At 46.7% G+C, this 21,078-nt stretch overlaps 13 non-coding genes across 13 annotated transcripts; all 13 read left to right on the top strand.

The window, feature by feature from the left end:
- Positions 1-608: 608 nt before the first annotated feature.
- On the top strand, positions 609-799 carry LOC142281338 (U2 spliceosomal RNA). Its single transcript, XR_012743449.1, has one exon. It is a non-coding gene; the product is annotated as a U2 spliceosomal RNA (small nuclear RNA).
- Positions 800-2,186: 1,387 nt separating this feature from the next.
- LOC142281337 (U2 spliceosomal RNA) lies at positions 2,187-2,377 on the top strand. Its single transcript, XR_012743448.1, has one exon. It is a non-coding gene; the product is annotated as a U2 spliceosomal RNA (small nuclear RNA).
- Positions 2,378-3,764: 1,387 nt separating this feature from the next.
- LOC142281336 (U2 spliceosomal RNA) lies at positions 3,765-3,955 on the top strand. Its single transcript, XR_012743447.1, has one exon. It is a non-coding gene; the product is annotated as a U2 spliceosomal RNA (small nuclear RNA).
- A 1,387-nt stretch (positions 3,956-5,342) lies between these two features.
- Positions 5,343-5,533, top strand: LOC142281335 (U2 spliceosomal RNA). The gene has a single exon (XR_012743446.1). It is a non-coding gene; the product is annotated as a U2 spliceosomal RNA (small nuclear RNA).
- A 2,189-nt stretch (positions 5,534-7,722) lies between these two features.
- On the top strand, positions 7,723-7,915 carry LOC142281347 (U2 spliceosomal RNA). Its single transcript, XR_012743458.1, has one exon. It is a non-coding gene; the product is annotated as a U2 spliceosomal RNA (small nuclear RNA).
- A 1,387-nt stretch (positions 7,916-9,302) lies between these two features.
- On the top strand, positions 9,303-9,493 carry LOC142281334 (U2 spliceosomal RNA). Its single transcript, XR_012743445.1, has one exon. It is a non-coding gene; the product is annotated as a U2 spliceosomal RNA (small nuclear RNA).
- A 1,387-nt stretch (positions 9,494-10,880) lies between these two features.
- On the top strand, positions 10,881-11,071 carry LOC142281333 (U2 spliceosomal RNA). Its single transcript, XR_012743444.1, has one exon. It is a non-coding gene; the product is annotated as a U2 spliceosomal RNA (small nuclear RNA).
- Positions 11,072-12,458: 1,387 nt separating this feature from the next.
- LOC142281350 (U2 spliceosomal RNA) lies at positions 12,459-12,649 on the top strand. The gene has a single exon (XR_012743461.1). It is a non-coding gene; the product is annotated as a U2 spliceosomal RNA (small nuclear RNA).
- Positions 12,650-14,036: 1,387 nt separating this feature from the next.
- LOC142281349 (U2 spliceosomal RNA) lies at positions 14,037-14,227 on the top strand. The gene has a single exon (XR_012743460.1). It is a non-coding gene; the product is annotated as a U2 spliceosomal RNA (small nuclear RNA).
- A 1,387-nt stretch (positions 14,228-15,614) lies between these two features.
- On the top strand, positions 15,615-15,805 carry LOC142281348 (U2 spliceosomal RNA). The gene has a single exon (XR_012743459.1). It is a non-coding gene; the product is annotated as a U2 spliceosomal RNA (small nuclear RNA).
- A 1,387-nt stretch (positions 15,806-17,192) lies between these two features.
- LOC142281343 (U2 spliceosomal RNA) lies at positions 17,193-17,383 on the top strand. Its single transcript, XR_012743454.1, has one exon. It is a non-coding gene; the product is annotated as a U2 spliceosomal RNA (small nuclear RNA).
- Positions 17,384-18,768: 1,385 nt separating this feature from the next.
- Positions 18,769-18,959, top strand: LOC142281331 (U2 spliceosomal RNA). The gene has a single exon (XR_012743443.1). It is a non-coding gene; the product is annotated as a U2 spliceosomal RNA (small nuclear RNA).
- Positions 18,960-20,343: 1,384 nt separating this feature from the next.
- Positions 20,344-20,534, top strand: LOC142281346 (U2 spliceosomal RNA). Its single transcript, XR_012743457.1, has one exon. It is a non-coding gene; the product is annotated as a U2 spliceosomal RNA (small nuclear RNA).
- Positions 20,535-21,078: the final 544 nt, after the last annotated feature.

Here is a 21,078-nt window from a genome sequence, read left to right as displayed (position 1 = left end):
GTGCACAACATGAAGAGACGGAACACTGGCGGCTTGTCACAATGCCCCCCGATGACATCACAATAGCGCTGCTGCCTAGAAAACAAGCTGCGCAGAAGAAGTTGTTCTTTGGGTGGGAGGGTGGGCTAGTGGAAGGAGGGGGCAATCTCTTTTTTTCCCGGGTGGTAGGGGGATGACAGGAGAAGGGAAGCGGGTGGTGAGAAAGGTACAGAGGGCAGGGTTTGGGGGCTGGGAAGGAAAGGGAAAAGATTAGGGTTTGGGGATGATGAAAGGGCTTTCTACGGGTAAGGATGGCAAAGGGTGGCAGTGACGGAAAGTCAGGCAACCTGTCCTGTCCGTCTTTTTGTATCGTGAATTGGAAAGACTGCAAGGGGGAGGGGAGTTGCTTGCGCCCTAAAGGAGGAGTTATTCAGATTCATTGCAGTGGGCGGCGGCTGCAAAACGCACCATTCTTCTTGTTTTGGCTCTGCAAAGCAGCCTTTTCAAGGGTTGGCTTGGGTGACAAAATGTCTTGTGTAGGCGTGGGTTTGTCTCCCTCTCGCTCTCTCTCCCTAAGATGTGTCCGGCATAGGCCAGGGTGCCACTCGAGGCCCAAACCAATTCTGGTTATCGCTTCTCGGCCTTTTGGCTAAGATCAAGTGTAGTATCTGTTCTTATCAGTTTAATATCTGATACGTCCCCTATCTGGGGACCATATATTAAATGGATTTTTAGAACAGGGAGATGGAAAAAGAGCTTGCTCTGTCCACTCCACGCATTGACCTGGTATTGCAGTACCTCCAGGAACGGTGCACCCCTTCTTAACCCAGTTTCCAAAAGCAGAACTCAATTCACCTGATTCATATTAGCCCGATTTAATGAATTGGAAGAAAGCATACGTCTTCATATGCACCTCAATTTGGCCCATTCACTTTTCACACTTCCTCCTTTTGTTTTTTATCTTTCACACTTTTGACTTTCTTTATTCATCCAAATAGCAAACTCATCACCACTCAACCTGACCAACTCGGCTATGTCCCCGTGCTGCAGTTCTCTGTCTTATCTAGATCATTTGCAATTGAATGGAATAGATCCCTTTTGGACAAAGTGGATTCACCTGCTGCTGCAGTGACCACAGGTGTGATAACATCTAGAATTGGCATCTGGTGCGATCTCTCCGCTTCCACTCCAAAGAAAGTTACCTGTTTATTCCTATCATGCATTGGTTTTTGGGGTTTTCTTTGAGTAATGATGATCTCTTTAGTAGTCTGTTGGCGCCCTCTCCTGGAGGAATAGTTTGCTTGCTCTTGGACATTCTAAAAGAGAGGTCATGATAGACATTGAGCTTCTGAGCTCAATTGGGGACAGTCATGGGTGATGAATGTTTGCAACCTACTGCGAAGCCTCATACCGCAATATAAGGAACGTCAAATACTAAGAAAGGGCGGCCTATGAAAGAATTACTACTTTCAATAAGTACACTTAAACGGCTAATTGGGAATAGAAAAACTGTAAAAAGCCCTCTGAGAAAGCCCCCCTCTAACCTTTGATAGTAAGCTTTTCTGTAGTCTGCCTGTTGATGTATTTTCCGTTTGAACTGTGCACAACATGAAGAGACGGAACACTGGCGGCTTGTCACAATGCCCCCCGATGACATCACAATAGCGCTGCTGCCTAGAAAACAAGCTGCGCAGAAGAAGTTGTTCTTTGGGTGGGAGGGTGGGCTAGTGGAAGGAGGGGGCAATCTCTTTTTTTCCCGGGTGGTAGGGGGATGACAGGAGAAGGGAAGCGGGTGGTGAGAAAGGTACAGAGGGCAGGGTTTGGGGGCTGGGAAGGAAAGGGAAAAGATTAGGGTTTGGGGATGATGAAAGGGCTTTCTACGGGTAAGGATGGCAAAGGGTGGCAGTGACGGAAAGTCAGGCAACCTGTCCTGTCCGTCTTTTTGTATCGTGAATTGGAAAGACTGCAAGGGGGAGGGGAGTTGCTTGCGCCCTAAAGGAGGAGTTATTCAGATTCATTGCAGTGGGCGGCGGCTGCAAAACGCACCATTCTTCTTGTTTTGGCTCTGCAAAGCAGCCTTTTCAAGGGTTGGCTTGGGTGACAAAATGTCTTGTGTAGGCGTGGGTTTGTCTCCCTCTCGCTCTCTCTCCCTAAGATGTGTCCGGCATAGGCCAGGGTGCCACTCGAGGCCCAAACCAATTCTGGTTATCGCTTCTCGGCCTTTTGGCTAAGATCAAGTGTAGTATCTGTTCTTATCAGTTTAATATCTGATACGTCCCCTATCTGGGGACCATATATTAAATGGATTTTTAGAACAGGGAGATGGAAAAAGAGCTTGCTCTGTCCACTCCACGCATTGACCTGGTATTGCAGTACCTCCAGGAACGGTGCACCCCTTCTTAACCCAGTTTCCAAAAGCAGAACTCAATTCACCTGATTCATATTAGCCCGATTTAATGAATTGGAAGAAAGCATACGTCTTCATATGCACCTCAATTTGGCCCATTCACTTTTCACACTTCCTCCTTTTGTTTTTTATCTTTCACACTTTTGACTTTCTTTATTCATCCAAATAGCAAACTCATCACCACTCAACCTGACCAACTCGGCTATGTCCCCGTGCTGCAGTTCTCTGTCTTATCTAGATCATTTGCAATTGAATGGAATAGATCCCTTTTGGACAAAGTGGATTCACCTGCTGCTGCAGTGACCACAGGTGTGATAACATCTAGAATTGGCATCTGGTGCGATCTCTCCGCTTCCACTCCAAAGAAAGTTACCTGTTTATTCCTATCATGCATTGGTTTTTGGGGTTTTCTTTGAGTAATGATGATCTCTTTAGTAGTCTGTTGGCGCCCTCTCCTGGAGGAATAGTTTGCTTGCTCTTGGACATTCTAAAAGAGAGGTCATGATAGACATTGAGCTTCTGAGCTCAATTGGGGACAGTCATGGGTGATGAATGTTTGCAACCTACTGCGAAGCCTCATACCGCAATATAAGGAACGTCAAATACTAAGAAAGGGCGGCCTATGAAAGAATTACTACTTTCAATAAGTACACTTAAACGGCTAATTGGGAATAGAAAAACTGTAAAAAGCCCTCTGAGAAAGCCCCCCTCTAACCTTTGATAGTAAGCTTTTCTGTAGTCTGCCTGTTGATGTATTTTCCGTTTGAACTGTGCACAACATGAAGAGACGGAACACTGGCGGCTTGTCACAATGCCCCCCGATGACATCACAATAGCGCTGCTGCCTAGAAAACAAGCTGCGCAGAAGAAGTTGTTCTTTGGGTGGGAGGGTGGGCTAGTGGAAGGAGGGGGCAATCTCTTTTTTTCCCGGGTGGTAGGGGGATGACAGGAGAAGGGAAGCGGGTGGTGAGAAAGGTACAGAGGGCAGGGTTTGGGGGCTGGGAAGGAAAGGGAAAAGATTAGGGTTTGGGGATGATGAAAGGGCTTTCTACGGGTAAGGATGGCAAAGGGTGGCAGTGACGGAAAGTCAGGCAACCTGTCCTGTCCGTCTTTTTGTATCGTGAATTGGAAAGACTGCAAGGGGGAGGGGAGTTGCTTGCGCCCTAAAGGAGGAGTTATTCAGATTCATTGCAGTGGGCGGCGGCTGCAAAACGCACCATTCTTCTTGTTTTGGCTCTGCAAAGCAGCCTTTTCAAGGGTTGGCTTGGGTGACAAAATGTCTTGTGTAGGCGTGGGTTTGTCTCCCTCTCGCTCTCTCTCCCTAAGATGTGTCCGGCATAGGCCAGGGTGCCACTCGAGGCCCAAACCAATTCTGGTTATCGCTTCTCGGCCTTTTGGCTAAGATCAAGTGTAGTATCTGTTCTTATCAGTTTAATATCTGATACGTCCCCTATCTGGGGACCATATATTAAATGGATTTTTAGAACAGGGAGATGGAAAAAGAGCTTGCTCTGTCCACTCCACGCATTGACCTGGTATTGCAGTACCTCCAGGAACGGTGCACCCCTTCTTAACCCAGTTTCCAAAAGCAGAACTCAATTCACCTGATTCATATTAGCCCGATTTAATGAATTGGAAGAAAGCATACGTCTTCATATGCACCTCAATTTGGCCCATTCACTTTTCACACTTCCTCCTTTTGTTTTTTATCTTTCACACTTTTGACTTTCTTTATTCATCCAAATAGCAAACTCATCACCACTCAACCTGACCAACTCGGCTATGTCCCCGTGCTGCAGTTCTCTGTCTTATCTAGATCATTTGCAATTGAATGGAATAGATCCCTTTTGGACAAAGTGGATTCACCTGCTGCTGCAGTGACCACAGGTGTGATAACATCTAGAATTGGCATCTGGTGCGATCTCTCCGCTTCCACTCCAAAGAAAGTTACCTGTTTATTCCTATCATGCATTGGTTTTTGGGGTTTTCTTTGAGTAATGATGATCTCTTTAGTAGTCTGTTGGCGCCCTCTCCTGGAGGAATAGTTTGCTTGCTCTTGGACATTCTAAAAGAGAGGTCATGATAGACATTGAGCTTCTGAGCTCAATTGGGGACAGTCATGGGTGATGAATGTTTGCAACCTACTGCGAAGCCTCATACCGCAATATAAGGAACGTCAAATACTAAGAAAGGGCGGCCTATGAAAGAATTACTACTTTCAATAAGTACACTTAAACGGCTAATTGGGAATAGAAAAACTGTAAAAAGCCCTCTGAGAAAGCCCCCCTCTAACCTTTGATAGTAAGCTTTTCTGTAGTCTGCCTGTTGATGTATTTTCCGTTTGAACTGTGCACAACATGAAGAGACGGAACACTGGCGGCTTGTCACAATGCCCCCCGATGACATCACAATAGCGCTGCTGCCTAGAAAACAAGCTGCGCAGAAGAAGTTGTTCTTTGGGTGGGAGGGTGGGCTAGTGGAAGGAGGGGGCAATCTCTTTTTTTCCCGGGTGGTAGGGGGATGACAGGAGAAGGGAAGCGGGTGGTGAGAAAGGTACAGAGGGCAGGGTTTGGGGGCTGGGAAGGAAAGGGAAAAGATTAGGGTTTGGGGATGATGAAAGGGCTTTCTACGGGTAAGGATGGCAAAGGGTGGCAGTGACGGAAAGTCAGGCAACCTGTCCTGTCCGTCTTTTTGTATCGTGAATTGGAAAGACTGCAAGGGGGAGGGGAGTTGCTTGCGCCCTAAAGGAGGAGTTATTCAGATTCATTGCAGTGGGCGGCGGCTGCAAAACGCACCATTCTTCTTGTTTTGGCTCTGCAAAGCAGCCTTTTCAAGGGTTGGCTTGGGTGACAAAATGTCTTGTGTAGGCGTGGGTTTGTCTCCCTCTCGCTCTCTCTCCCTAAGATGTGTCCGGCATAGGCCAGGGTGCCACTCGAGGCCCAAACCAATTCTGGTTATCGCTTCTCGGCCTTTTGGCTAAGATCAAGTGTAGTATCTGTTCTTATCAGTTTAATATCTGATACGTCCCCTATCTGGGGACCATATATTAAATGGATTTTTAGAACAGGGAGATGGAAAAAGAGCTTGCTCTGTCCACTCCACGCATTGACCTGGTATTGCAGTACCTCCAGGAACGGTGCACCCCTTCTTAACCCAGTTTCCAAAAGCAGAACTCAATTCACCTGATTCATATTAGCCCGATTTAATGAATTGGAAGAAAGCATACGTCTTCATATGCACCTCAATTTGGCCCATTCACTTTTCACACTTCCTCCTTTTGTTTTTTATCTTTCACACTTTTGACTTTCTTTATTCATCCAAATAGCAAACTCATCACCACTCAACCTGACCAACTCGGCTATGTCCCCGTGCTGCAGTTCTCTGTCTTATCTAGATCATTTGCAATTGAATGGAATAGATCCCTTTTGGACAAAGTGGATTCACCTGCTGCTGCAGTGACCACAGGTGTGATAACATCTAGAATTGGCATCTGGTGCGATCTCTCCGCTTCCACTCCAAAGAAAGTTACCTGTTTATTCCTATCATGCATTGGTTTTTGGGGTTTTCTTTGAGTAATGATGATCTCTTTAGTAGTCTGTTGGCGCCCTCTCCTGGAGGAATAGTTTGCTTGCTCTTGGACATTCTAAAAGAGAGGTCATGATAGACATTGAGCTTCTGAGCTCAATTGGGGACAGTCATGGGTGATGAATGTTTGCAACCTACTGCGAAGCCTCATACCGCAATATAAGGAACGTCAAATACTAAGAAAGGGCGGCCTATGAAAGAATTACTACTTTCAATAAGTACACTTAAACGGCTAATTGGGAATAGAAAAACTGTAAAAAGCCCTCTGAGAAAGCCCCCCTCTAACCTTTGATAGTAAGCTTTTCTGTAGTCTGCCTGTTGATGTATTTTCCGTTTGAACTGTGCACAACATGAAGAGACGGAACACTGGCGGCTTGTCACAATGCCCCCCGATGACATCACAATAGCGCTGCTGCCTAGAAAACAAGCTGCGCAGAAGAAGTTGTTCTTTGGGTGGGAGGGTGGGCTAGTGGAAGGAGGGGGCAATCTCTTTTTTTCCCGGGTGGTAGGGGGATGACAGGAGAAGGGAAGCGGGTGGTGAGAAAGGTACAGAGGGCAGGGTTTGGGGGCTGGGAAGGAAAGGGAAAAGATTAGGGTTTGGGGATGATGAAAGGGCTTTCTACGGGTAAGGATGGCAAAGGGTGGCAGTGACGGAAAGTCAGGCAACCTGTCCTGTCCGTCTTTTTGTATCGTGAATTGGAAAGACTGCAAGGGGGAGGGGAGTTGCTTGCGCCCTAAAGGAGGAGTTATTCAGATTCATTGCAGTGGGCGGCGGCTGCAAAACGCACCATTCTTCTTGTTTTGGCTCTGCAAAGCAGCCTTTTCAAGGGTTGGCTTGGGTGACAAAATGTCTTGTGTAGGCGTGGGTTTGTCTCCCTCTCGCTCTCTCTCCCTAAGATGTGTCCGGCATAGGCCAGGGTGCCACTCGAGGCCCAAACCAATTCTGGTTATCGCTTCTCGGCCTTTTGGCTAAGATCAAGTGTAGTGTTGTTCGAAGAGGTGGTTTAAGCTCCAGGCCACCTTAGTACAATGATACAATGCACACTGGAAGGTTGCGCTTGCTAGTACTCTGGGTGGATAGTATATTCATCTAGAGGAAAACATGGCCCTACCAGGATCGAGGCTATTAGACTGAGTAAGGGTGGGGGGCTATGGTACAACGTGCCCCAGGACTGACGACCCTGGAGTGAGTCTGAGCTTGCTGGCTTGGGACCCCGGCAAGCCTTGGGCTCTGTAGCACACCGTACCTTGCCTTTTCATACTTTTTGAGCATATTACCCTATCCCGGCCTTCTGGCTAGGAAGGGAAATTTTTATAATCCCGGTCGGAGGTCTGGTCAGCTTTGGGCTGAGAAACTAACACCCAGTTGGAGGTCTGGGTCAGCTTCGGCTGAGAAACCAACACCCGGTTGGAGGTCTGGGTCAGCTTCGGCTGAGAAACCAACACCCGGTTGGAGGTCCGGTTAGCCTTGGGCTGAGAAACCAACACCGGTTGACGGTCCGGGCAGTTTCGGCTGCGAAACCAACAACTAGTAGCTCTCTACTCCACTTGGGTAAGATGCCTGGGTGGACGCTGGGAGCAACGACAAGGCTCAACCAGGCTTTGGCTTGGGAGAGCACCGAAGATCCCTGACCCTTGCTGTGGCCTTCTGGCTCGGAGGGACGGGGCTGATTTTTGGGGACCCTCTCCTCACGGTGGGGTCCACACGAATCCTAGCCTTTGCACTGTTTTTGGTGTGACTTCGGTCATGCATTTTTTGTGGTGCTTTGGAAAGCTTCATTAAATCAAAAATCTGTTCTTATCAGTTTAATATCTGATACGTCCCCTATCTGGGGACCATATATTAAATGGATTTTTAGAACAGGGAGATGGAAAAAGAGCTTGCTCTGTCCACTCCACGCATTGACCTGGTATTGCAGTACCTCCAGGAACGGTGCACCCCTTCTTAACCCAGTTTCCAAAAGCAGAACTCAATTCACCTGATTCATATTAGCCCGATTTAATGAATTGGAAGAAAGCATACGTCTTCATATGCACCTCAATTTGGCCCATTCACTTTTCACACTTCCTCCTTTTGTTTTTTATCTTTCACACTTTTGACTTTCTTTATTCATCCAAATAGCAAACTCATCACCACTCAACCTGACCAACTCGGCTATGTCCCCGTGCTGCAGTTCTCTGTCTTATCTAGATCATTTGCAATTGAATGGAATAGATCCCTTTTGGACAAAGTGGATTCACCTGCTGCTGCAGTGACCACAGGTGTGATAACATCTAGAATTGGCATCTGGTGCGATCTCTCCGCTTCCACTCCAAAGAAAGTTACCTGTTTATTCCTATCATGCATTGGTTTTTGGGGTTTTCTTTGAGTAATGATGATCTCTTTAGTAGTCTGTTGGCGCCCTCTCCTGGAGGAATAGTTTGCTTGCTCTTGGACATTCTAAAAGAGAGGTCATGATAGACATTGAGCTTCTGAGCTCAATTGGGGACAGTCATGGGTGATGAATGTTTGCAACCTACTGCGAAGCCTCATACCGCAATATAAGGAACGTCAAATACTAAGAAAGGGCGGCCTATGAAAGAATTACTACTTTCAATAAGTACACTTAAACGGCTAATTGGGAATAGAAAAACTGTAAAAAGCCCTCTGAGAAAGCCCCCCTCTAACCTTTGATAGTAAGCTTTTCTGTAGTCTGCCTGTTGATGTATTTTCCGTTTGAACTGTGCACAACATGAAGAGACGGAACACTGGCGGCTTGTCACAATGCCCCCCGATGACATCACAATAGCGCTGCTGCCTAGAAAACAAGCTGCGCAGAAGAAGTTGTTCTTTGGGTGGGAGGGTGGGCTAGTGGAAGGAGGGGGCAATCTCTTTTTTTCCCGGGTGGTAGGGGGATGACAGGAGAAGGGAAGCGGGTGGTGAGAAAGGTACAGAGGGCAGGGTTTGGGGGCTGGGAAGGAAAGGGAAAAGATTAGGGTTTGGGGATGATGAAAGGGCTTTCTACGGGTAAGGATGGCAAAGGGTGGCAGTGACGGAAAGTCAGGCAACCTGTCCTGTCCGTCTTTTTGTATCGTGAATTGGAAAGACTGCAAGGGGGAGGGGAGTTGCTTGCGCCCTAAAGGAGGAGTTATTCAGATTCATTGCAGTGGGCGGCGGCTGCAAAACGCACCATTCTTCTTGTTTTGGCTCTGCAAAGCAGCCTTTTCAAGGGTTGGCTTGGGTGACAAAATGTCTTGTGTAGGCGTGGGTTTGTCTCCCTCTCGCTCTCTCTCCCTAAGATGTGTCCGGCATAGGCCAGGGTGCCACTCGAGGCCCAAACCAATTCTGGTTATCGCTTCTCGGCCTTTTGGCTAAGATCAAGTGTAGTATCTGTTCTTATCAGTTTAATATCTGATACGTCCCCTATCTGGGGACCATATATTAAATGGATTTTTAGAACAGGGAGATGGAAAAAGAGCTTGCTCTGTCCACTCCACGCATTGACCTGGTATTGCAGTACCTCCAGGAACGGTGCACCCCTTCTTAACCCAGTTTCCAAAAGCAGAACTCAATTCACCTGATTCATATTAGCCCGATTTAATGAATTGGAAGAAAGCATACGTCTTCATATGCACCTCAATTTGGCCCATTCACTTTTCACACTTCCTCCTTTTGTTTTTTATCTTTCACACTTTTGACTTTCTTTATTCATCCAAATAGCAAACTCATCACCACTCAACCTGACCAACTCGGCTATGTCCCCGTGCTGCAGTTCTCTGTCTTATCTAGATCATTTGCAATTGAATGGAATAGATCCCTTTTGGACAAAGTGGATTCACCTGCTGCTGCAGTGACCACAGGTGTGATAACATCTAGAATTGGCATCTGGTGCGATCTCTCCGCTTCCACTCCAAAGAAAGTTACCTGTTTATTCCTATCATGCATTGGTTTTTGGGGTTTTCTTTGAGTAATGATGATCTCTTTAGTAGTCTGTTGGCGCCCTCTCCTGGAGGAATAGTTTGCTTGCTCTTGGACATTCTAAAAGAGAGGTCATGATAGACATTGAGCTTCTGAGCTCAATTGGGGACAGTCATGGGTGATGAATGTTTGCAACCTACTGCGAAGCCTCATACCGCAATATAAGGAACGTCAAATACTAAGAAAGGGCGGCCTATGAAAGAATTACTACTTTCAATAAGTACACTTAAACGGCTAATTGGGAATAGAAAAACTGTAAAAAGCCCTCTGAGAAAGCCCCCCTCTAACCTTTGATAGTAAGCTTTTCTGTAGTCTGCCTGTTGATGTATTTTCCGTTTGAACTGTGCACAACATGAAGAGACGGAACACTGGCGGCTTGTCACAATGCCCCCCGATGACATCACAATAGCGCTGCTGCCTAGAAAACAAGCTGCGCAGAAGAAGTTGTTCTTTGGGTGGGAGGGTGGGCTAGTGGAAGGAGGGGGCAATCTCTTTTTTTCCCGGGTGGTAGGGGGATGACAGGAGAAGGGAAGCGGGTGGTGAGAAAGGTACAGAGGGCAGGGTTTGGGGGCTGGGAAGGAAAGGGAAAAGATTAGGGTTTGGGGATGATGAAAGGGCTTTCTACGGGTAAGGATGGCAAAGGGTGGCAGTGACGGAAAGTCAGGCAACCTGTCCTGTCCGTCTTTTTGTATCGTGAATTGGAAAGACTGCAAGGGGGAGGGGAGTTGCTTGCGCCCTAAAGGAGGAGTTATTCAGATTCATTGCAGTGGGCGGCGGCTGCAAAACGCACCATTCTTCTTGTTTTGGCTCTGCAAAGCAGCCTTTTCAAGGGTTGGCTTGGGTGACAAAATGTCTTGTGTAGGCGTGGGTTTGTCTCCCTCTCGCTCTCTCTCCCTAAGATGTGTCCGGCATAGGCCAGGGTGCCACTCGAGGCCCAAACCAATTCTGGTTATCGCTTCTCGGCCTTTTGGCTAAGATCAAGTGTAGTATCTGTTCTTATCAGTTTAATATCTGATACGTCCCCTATCTGGGGACCATATATTAAATGGATTTTTAGAACAGGGAGATGGAAAAAGAGCTTGCTCTGTCCACTCCACGCATTGACCTGGTATTGCAGTACCTCCAGGAACGGTGCACCCCTTCTTAACCCAGTTTCCAAAAGCAGAACTCAATTCACCTGATTCATATTAGCCCGATTTAATGAATTGGAAGAAAGCATACGTCTTCATATGCACCTCAATTTGGCCCATTCACTTTTCACACTTCCTCCTTTTGTTTTTTATCTTTCACACTTTTGACTTTCTTTATTCATCCAAATAGCAAACTCATCACCACTCAACCTGACCAACTCGGCTATGTCCCCGTGCTGCAGTTCTCTGTCTTATCTAGATCATTTGCAATTGAATGGAATAGATCCCTTTTGGACAAAGTGGATTCACCTGCTGCTGCAGTGACCACAGGTGTGATAACATCTAGAATTGGCATCTGGTGCGATCTCTCCGCTTCCACTCCAAAGAAAGTTACCTGTTTATTCCTATCATGCATTGGTTTTTGGGGTTTTCTTTGAGTAATGATGATCTCTTTAGTAGTCTGTTGGCGCCCTCTCCTGGAGGAATAGTTTGCTTGCTCTTGGACATTCTAAAAGAGAGGTCATGATAGACATTGAGCTTCTGAGCTCAATTGGGGACAGTCATGGGTGATGAATGTTTGCAACCTACTGCGAAGCCTCATACCGCAATATAAGGAACGTCAAATACTAAGAAAGGGCGGCCTATGAAAGAATTACTACTTTCAATAAGTACACTTAAACGGCTAATTGGGAATAGAAAAACTGTAAAAAGCCCTCTGAGAAAGCCCCCCTCTAACCTTTGATAGTAAGCTTTTCTGTAGTCTGCCTGTTGATGTATTTTCCGTTTGAACTGTGCACAACATGAAGAGACGGAACACTGGCGGCTTGTCACAATGCCCCCCGATGACATCACAATAGCGCTGCTGCCTAGAAAACAAGCTGCGCAGAAGAAGTTGTTCTTTGGGTGGGAGGGTGGGCTAGTGGAAGGAGGGGGCAATCTCTTTTTTTCCCGGGTGGTAGGGGGATGACAGGAGAAGGGAAGCGGGTGGTGAGAAAGGTACAGAGGGCAGGGTTTGGGGGCTGGGAAGGAAAGGGAAAAGATTAGGGTTTGGGGATGATGAAAGGGCTTTCTACGGGTAAGGATGGCAAAGGGTGGCAGTGACGGAAAGTCAGGCAACCTGTCCTGTCCGTCTTTTTGTATCGTGAATTGGAAAGACTGCAAGGGGGAGGGGAGTTGCTTGCGCCCTAAAGGAGGAGTTATTCAGATTCATTGCAGTGGGCGGCGGCTGCAAAACGCACCATTCTTCTTGTTTTGGCTCTGCAAAGCAGCCTTTTCAAGGGTTGGCTTGGGTGACAAAATGTCTTGTGTAGGCGTGGGTTTGTCTCCCTCTCGCTCTCTCTCCCTAAGATGTGTCCGGCATAGGCCAGGGTGCCACTCGAGGCCCAAACCAATTCTGGTTATCGCTTCTCGGCCTTTTGGCTAAGATCAAGTGTAGTATCTGTTCTTATCAGTTTAATATCTGATACGTCCCCTATCTGGGGACCATATATTAAATGGATTTTTAGAACAGGGAGATGGAAAAAGAGCTTGCTCTGTCCACTCCACGCATTGACCTGGTATTGCAGTACCTCCAGGAACGGTGCACCCCTTCTTAACCCAGTTTCCAAAAGCAGAACTCAATTCACCTGATTCATATTAGCCCGATTTAATGAATTGGAAGAAAGCATACGTCTTCATATGCACCTCAATTTGGCCCATTCACTTTTCACACTTCCTCCTTTTGTTTTTTATCTTTCACACTTTTGACTTTCTTTATTCATCCAAATAGCAAACTCATCACCACTCAACCTGACCAACTCGGCTATGTCCCCGTGCTGCAGTTCTCTGTCTTATCTAGATCATTTGCAATTGAATGGAATAGATCCCTTTTGGACAAAGTGGATTCACCTGCTGCTGCAGTGACCACAGGTGTGATAACATCTAGAATTGGCATCTGGTGCGATCTCTCCGCTTCCACTCCAAAGAAAGTTACCTGTTTATTCCTATCATGCATTGGTTTTTGGGGTTTTCTTTGAGTAATGATGATCTCTTTAGTAGTCTGTTGGCGCCCTCTCCTGGAGGAATAGTTTGCTTGCTCTTGGACATTCTAAAAGAGAGGTCATGATAGACATTGAGCTTCTGAGCTCAATTGGGGACAGTCATGGGTGATGAATGTTTGCAACCTACTGCGAAGCCTCATACCGCAATATAAGGAACGTCAAATACTAAGAAAGGGCGGCCTATGAAAGAATTACTACTTTCAATAAGTACACTTAAACGGCTAATTGGGAATAGAAAAACTGTAAAAAGCCCTCTGAGAAAGCCCCCCTCTAACCTTTGATAGTAAGCTTTTCTGTAGTCTGCCTGTTGATGTATTTTCCGTTTGAACTGTGCACAACATGAAGAGACGGAACACTGGCGGCTTGTCACAATGCCCCCCGATGACATCACAATAGCGCTGCTGCCTAGAAAACAAGCTGCGCAGAAGAAGTTGTTCTTTGGGTGGGAGGGTGGGCTAGTGGAAGGAGGGGGCAATCTCTTTTTTTCCCGGGTGGTAGGGGGATGACAGGAGAAGGGAAGCGGGTGGTGAGAAAGGTACAGAGGGCAGGGTTTGGGGGCTGGGAAGGAAAGGGAAAAGATTAGGGTTTGGGGATGATGAAAGGGCTTTCTACGGGTAAGGATGGCAAAGGGTGGCAGTGACGGAAAGTCAGGCAACCTGTCCTGTCCGTCTTTTTGTATCGTGAATTGGAAAGACTGCAAGGGGGAGGGGAGTTGCTTGCGCCCTAAAGGAGGAGTTATTCAGATTCATTGCAGTGGGCGGCGGCTGCAAAACGCACCATTCTTCTTGTTTTGGCTCTGCAAAGCAGCCTTTTCAAGGGTTGGCTTGGGTGACAAAATGTCTTGTGTAGGCGTGGGTTTGTCTCCCTCTCGCTCTCTCTCCCTAAGATGTGTCCGGCATAGGCCAGGGTGCCACTCGAGGCCCAAACCAATTCTGGTTATCGCTTCTCGGCCTTTTGGCTAAGATCAAGTGTAGTATCTGTTCTTATCAGTTTAATATCTGATACGTCCCCTATCTGGGGACCATATATTAAATGGATTTTTAGAACAGGGAGATGGAAAAAGAGCTTGCTCTGTCCACTCCACGCATTGACCTGGTATTGCAGTACCTCCAGGAACGGTGCACCCCTTCTTAACCCAGTTTCCAAAAGCAGAACTCAATTCACCTGATTCATATTAGCCCGATTTAATGAATTGGAAGAAAGCATACGTCTTCATATGCACCTCAATTTGGCCCATTCACTTTTCACACTTCCTCCTTTTGTTTTTTATCTTTCACACTTTTGACTTTCTTTATTCATCCAAATAGCAAACTCATCACCACTCAACCTGACCAACTCGGCTATGTCCCCGTGCTGCAGTTCTCTGTCTTATCTAGATCATTTGCAATTGAATGGAATAGATCCCTTTTGGACAAAGTGGATTCACCTGCTGCTGCAGTGACCACAGGTGTGATAACATCTAGAATTGGCATCTGGTGCGATCTCTCCGCTTCCACTCCAAAGAAAGTTACCTGTTTATTCCTATCATGCATTGGTTTTTGGGGTTTTCTTTGAGTAATGATGATCTCTTTAGTAGTCTGTTGGCGCCCTCTCCTGGAGGAATAGTTTGCTTGCTCTTGGACATTCTAAAAGAGAGGTCATGATAGACATTGAGCTTCTGAGCTCAATTGGGGACAGTCATGGGTGATGAATGTTTGCAACCTACTGCGAAGCCTCATACCGCAATATAAGGAACGTCAAATACTAAGAAAGGGCGGCCTATGAAAGAATTACTACTTTCAATAAGTACACTTAAACGGCTAATTGGGAATAGAAAAACTGTAAAAAGCCCTCTGAGAAAGCCCCCCTCTAACCTTTGATAGTAAGCTTTTCTGTAGTCTGCCTGTTGATGTATTTTCCGTTTGAACTGTGCACAACATGAAGAGACGGAACACTGGCGGCTTGTCACAATGCCCCCCGATGACATCACAATAGCGCTGCTGCCTAGAAAACAAGCTGCGCAGAAGAAGTTGTTCTTTGGGTGGGAGGGTGGGCTAGTGGAAGGAGGGGGCAATCTCTTTTTTTCCCGGGTGGTAGGGGGATGACAGGAGAAGGGAAGCGGGTGGTGAGAAAGGTACAGAGGGCAGGGTTTGGGGGCTGGGAAGGAAAGGGAAAAGATTAGGGTTTGGGGATGATGAAAGGGCTTTCTACGGGTAAGGATGGCAAAGGGTGGCAGTGACGGAAAGTCAGGCAACCTGTCCTGTCCGTCTTTTTGTATCGTGAATTGGAAAGACTGCAAGGGGGAGGGGAGTTGCTTGCGCCCTAAAGGAGGAGTTATTCAGATTCATTGCAGTGGGCGGCGGCTGCAAAACGCACCATTCTTCTTGTTTTGGCTCTGCAAAGCAGCCTTTTCAAGGGTTGGCTTGGGTGACAAAATGTCTTGTGTAGGCGTGGGTTTGTCTCCCTCTCGCTCTCTCTCCCTAAGATGTGTCCGGCATAGGCCAGGGTGCCACTCGAGGCCCAAACCAATTCTGGTTATCGCTTCTCGGCCTTTTGGCTAAGATCAAGTGTAGTATCTGTTCTTATCAGTTTAATATCTGATACGTCCCCTATCTGGGGACCATATATTAAATGGATTTTTAGAACAGGGAGATGGAAAAAGAGCTTGCTCTGTCCACTCCACGCATTGACCTGGTATTGCAGTACCTCCAGGAACGGTGCACCCCTTCTTAACCCAGTTTCCAAAAGCAGAACTCAATTCACCTGATTCATATTAGCCCGATTTAATGAATTGGAAGAAAGCATACGTCTTCATATGCACCTCAATTTGGCCCATTCACTTTTCACACTTCCTCCTTTTGTTTTTTATCTTTCACACTTTTGACTTTCTTTATTCATCCAAATAGCAAACTCATCACCACTCAACCTGACCAACTCGGCTATGTCCCCGTGCTGCAGTTCTCTGTCTTATCTAGATCATTTGCAATTGAATGGAATAGATCCCTTTTGGACAAAGTGGATTCACCTGCTGCTGCAGTGACCACAGGTGTGATAACATCTAGAATTGGCATCTGGTGCGATCTCTCCGCTTCCACTCCAAAGAAAGTTACCTGTTTATTCCTATCATGCATTGGTTTTTGGGGTTTTCTTTGAGTAATGATGATCTCTTTAGTAGTCTGTTGGCGCCCTCTCCTGGAGGAATAGTTTGCTTGCTCTTGGACATTCTAAAAGAGAGGTCATGATAGACATTGAGCTTCTGAGCTCAATTGGGGACAGTCATGGGTGATGAATGTTTGCAACCTACTGCGAAGCCTCATACCGCAATATAAGGAACGTCAAATACTAAGAAAGGGCGGCCTATGAAAGAATTACTACTTTCAATAAGTACACTTAAACGGCTAATTGGGAATAGAAAAACTGTAAAAAGCCCTCTGAGAAAGCCCCCCTCTAACCTTTGATAGTAAGCTTTTCTGTAGTCTGCCTGTTGATGTATTTTCCGTTTGAACTGTGCACAACATGAAGAGACGGAACACTGGCGGCTTGTCACAATGCCCCCCGATGACATCACAATAGCGCTGCTGCCTAGAAAACAAGCTGCGCAGAAGAAGTTGTTCTTTGGGTGGGAGGGTGGGCTAGTGGAAGGAGGGGGCAATCTCTTTTTTTCCCGGGTGGTAGGGGGATGACAGGAGAAGGGAAGCGGGTGGTGAGAAAGGTACAGAGGGCAGGGTTTGGGGGCTGGGAAGGAAAGGGAAAAGATTAGGGTTTGGGGATGATGAAAGGGCTTTCTACGGGTAAGGATGGCAAAGGGTGGCAGTGACGGAAAGTCAGGCAACCTGTCCTGTCCGTCTTTTTGTATCGTGAATTGGAAAGACTGCAAGGGGGAGGGGAGTTGCTTGCGCCCTAAAGGAGGAGTTATTCAGATTCATTGCAGTGGGCGGCGGCTGCAAAACGCACCATTCTTCTTGTTTTGGCTCTGCAAAGCAGCCTTTTCAAGGGTTGGCTTGGGTGACAAAATGTCTTGTGTAGGCGTGGGTTTGTCTCCCTCTCGCTCTCTCTCCCTAAGATGTGTCCGGCATAGGCCAGGGTGCCACTCGAGGCCCAAACCAATTCTGGTTATCGCTTCTCGGCCTTTTGGCTAAGATCAAGTGTAGTATCTGTTCTTATCAGTTTAATATCTGATACGTCCCCTATCTGGGGACCATATATTAAATGGATTTTTAGAACAGGGAGATGGAAAAAGAGCTTGCTCTGTCCACTCCACGCATTGACCTGGTATTGCAGTACCTCCAGGAACGGTGCACCCCTTCTTAACCCAGTTTCCAAAAGCAGAACTCAATTCACCTGATTCATATTAGCCCGATTTAATGAATTGGAAGAAAGCATACGTCTTCATATGCACCTCAATTTGGCCCATTCACTTTTCACACTTCCTCCTTTTGTTTTTTATCTTTCACACTTTTGACTTTCTTTATTCATCCAAATAGCAAACTCATCACCACTCAACCTGACCAACTCGGCTATGTCCCCGTGCTGCAGTTCTCTGTCTTATCTAGATCATTTGCAATTGAATGGAATAGATCCCTTTTGGACAAAGTGGATTCACCTGCTGCTGCAGTGACCACAGGTGTGATAACATCTAGAATTGGCATCTGGTGCGATCTCTCCGCTTCCACTCAAAGAAAGTTACCTGTTTATTCCTATCATGCATTGGTTTTTGGGGTTTTCTTTGAGTAATGATGATCTCTTTAGTAGTCTGTTGGCGCCCTCTCCTGGAGGAATAGTTTGCTTGCTCTTGGACATTCTAAAAGAGAGGTCATGATAGACATTGAGCTTCTGAGCTCAATTGGGGACAGTCATGGGTGATGAATGTTTGCAACCTACTGCGAAGCCTCATACCGCAATATAAGGAACGTCAAATACTAAGAAAGGGCGGCCTATGAAAGAATTACTACTTTCAATAAGTACACTTAAACGGCTAATTGGGAATAGAAAAACTGTAAAAAGCCCTCTGAGAAAGCCCCCCTCTAACCTTTGATAGTAAGCTTTTCTGTAGTCTGCCTGTTGATGTATTTTCCGTTTGAACTGTGCACAACATGAAGAGACGGAACACTGGCGGCTTGTCACAATGCCCCCCGATGACATCACAATAGCGCTGCTGCCTAGAAAACAAGCTGCGCAGAAGAAGTTGTTCTTTGGGTGGGAGGGTGGGCTAGTGGAAGGAGGGGGCAATCTCTTTTTTTCCCGGGTGGTAGGGGGATGACAGGAGAAGGGAAGCGGGTGGTGAGAAGGTACAGAGGGCAGGGTTTGGGGGCTGGGAAGGAAAGGGAAAAGATTAGGGTTTGGGGATGATGAAAGGGCTTTCTACGGGTAAGGATGGCAAAGGGTGGCAGTGACGGAAAGTCAGGCAACCTGTCCTGTCCGTCTTTTTGTATCGTGAATTGGAAAGACTGCAAGGGGGAGGGGAGTTGCTTGCGCCCTAAAGGAGGAGTTATTCAGATTCATTGCAGTGGGCGGCGGCTGCAAAACGCACCATTCTTCTTGTTTTGGCTCTGCAAAGCAGCCTTTTCAAGGGTTGGCTTGGGTGACAAAATGTCTTGTGTAGGCGTGGGTTTGTCTCCCTCTCGCTCTCTCTCCCTAAGATGTGTCCGGCATAGGCCAGGGTGCCACTCGAGGCCCAAACCAATTCTGGTTATCGCTTCTCGGCCTTTTGGCTAAGATCAAGTGTAGTATCTGTTCTTATCAGTTTAATATCTGATACGTCCCCTATCTGGGGACCATATATTAAATGGATTTTTAGAACAGGGAGATGGAAAAAGAGCTTGCTCTGTCCACTCCACGCATTGACCTGGTATTGCAGTACCTCCAGGAACGGTGCACCCCTTCTTAACCCAGTTTCCAAAAGCAGAACTCAATTCACCTGATTCATATTAGCCCGATTTAATGAATTGGAAGAAAGCATACGTCTTCATATGCACCTCAATTTGGCCCATTCACTTTTCACACTTCCTCCTTTTGTTTTTATCTTTCACACTTTTGACTTTCTTTATTCATCCAAATAGCAAACTCATCACCACTCAACCTGACCAACTCGGCTATGTCCCCGTGCTGCAGTTCTCTGTCTTATCTAGATCATTTGCAATTGAATGGAATAGATCCCTTTTGGACAAAGTGGATTCACCTGCTGCTGCAGTGACCACAGGTGTGATAACATCTAGAATTGGCATCTGGTGCGATCTCTCCGCTTCCACTCCAAAGAAAGTTACCTGTTTATTCCTATCATGCATTGGTTTTTGGGGTTTTCTTTGAGTAATGATGATCTCTTTAGTAGTCTGTTGGCGCCCTCTCCTGGAGGAATAGTTTGCTTGCTCTTGGACATTCTAAAAGAGAGGTCATGATAGACATTGAGCTTCTGAGCTCAATTGGGGACAGTCATGGGTGATGAATGTTTGCAACCTACTGCGAAGCCTCATACCGCAATATAAGGAACGTCAAATACTAAGAAAGGGCGGCCTATGAAAGAATTACTACTTTCAATAAGTACACTTAAACGGCTAATTGGGAATAGAAAAACTGTAAAAAGCCCTCTGAGAAAGCCCCCCTCTAACCTTTGATAGTAAGCTTTTCTGTAGTCTGCCTGTTGATGTATTTTCCGTTTGAACTGTGCACAACATGAAGAGACGGAACACTGGCGGCTTGTCACAATGCCCCCCGATGACATCACAATAGCGCTGCTGCCTAGAAAACAAGCTGCGCAGAAGAAGTTGTTCTTTGGGTGGGAGGGTGGGCTAGTGGAAGGAGGGGGCAATCTCTTTTTTTCCCGGGTGGTAGGGGGATGACAGGAGAAGGGAAGCGGGTGGTGAGAAAGGTACAGAGGGCAGGGTTTGGGGGCTGGAAGGAAAGGGAAAAGATTAGGGTTTGGGGATGATGAAAGGGCTTTCTACGGGTAAGGATGGCAAAGGGTGGCAGTGACGGAAAGTCAGGCAACCTGTCCTGTCCGTCTTTTTGTATCGTGAATTGGAAAGACTGCAAGGGGGAGGGGAGTTGCTTGCGCCCTAAAGGAGGAGTTATTCAGATTCATTGCAGTGGGCGGCGGCTGCAAAACGCACCATTCTTCTTGTTTTGGCTCTGCAAAGCAGCCTTTTCAAGGGTTGGCTTGGGTGACAAAATGTCTTGTGTAGGCGTGGTTTGTCTCCCTCTCGCTCTCTCTCCCTAAGATGTGTCCGGCATAGGCCAGGGTGCCACTCGAGGCCCAAACCAATTCTGGTTATCGCTTCTCGGCCTTTTGGCTAAGATCAAGTGTAGTATCTGTTCTTATCAGTTTAATATCTGATACGTCCCCTATCTGGGGACCATATATTAAATGGATTTTTAGAACAGGGAGATGGAAAAAGAGCTTGCTCTGTCCACTCCACGCATTGACCTGGTATTGCAGTACCTCCAGGAACGGTGCACCCCCTTCTTAACCCAGTTTCCAAAAGCAGAACTCAATTCACCTGATTCATATTAGCCCGATTTAATGAATTGGAAGAAAGCATACGTCTTCATATGCACCTCAATTTGGCCCATTCACTTTTCACACTTCCTCCTTTTGTTTTTTATCTTTCACACTTTTGACTTTCTTTATTCATCCAAATAGCAAACTCATCACCACTCAACCTGACCAACTCGGCTATGTCCCCGTGCTGCAGTTCTCTGTCTTATCTAGATCATTTGCAATTGAATGGAATAGATCCCTTTTGGACAAAGTGGATTCACCTGCTGCTGCAGTGACCACAGGTGTGATAACATCTAGAATTGGCATCTGGTGCGATCTCTCCGCTTCCACTCCAAAGAAAGTTACCTGTTTATTCCTATCATGCATTGGTTTTTGGGGTTTTCTTTGAGTAATGATGATCTCTTTAGTAGTCTGTTGGCGCCCTCTCCTGGAGGAATAGTTTGCTTGCTCTTGGACATTCTAAAAGAGAGGTCATGATAGACATTGAGCTTCTGAGCTCAATTGGG

Source organism: Anomaloglossus baeobatrachus, unplaced genomic scaffold (assembly GCF_048569485.1).
Source record: "Anomaloglossus baeobatrachus isolate aAnoBae1 unplaced genomic scaffold, aAnoBae1.hap1 Scaffold_4708, whole genome shotgun sequence".
NCBI lineage: Eukaryota > Metazoa > Chordata > Amphibia > Anura > Aromobatidae > Anomaloglossus > Anomaloglossus baeobatrachus.
This window is presented reverse-complemented; position numbering and strand designations above follow the sequence as displayed.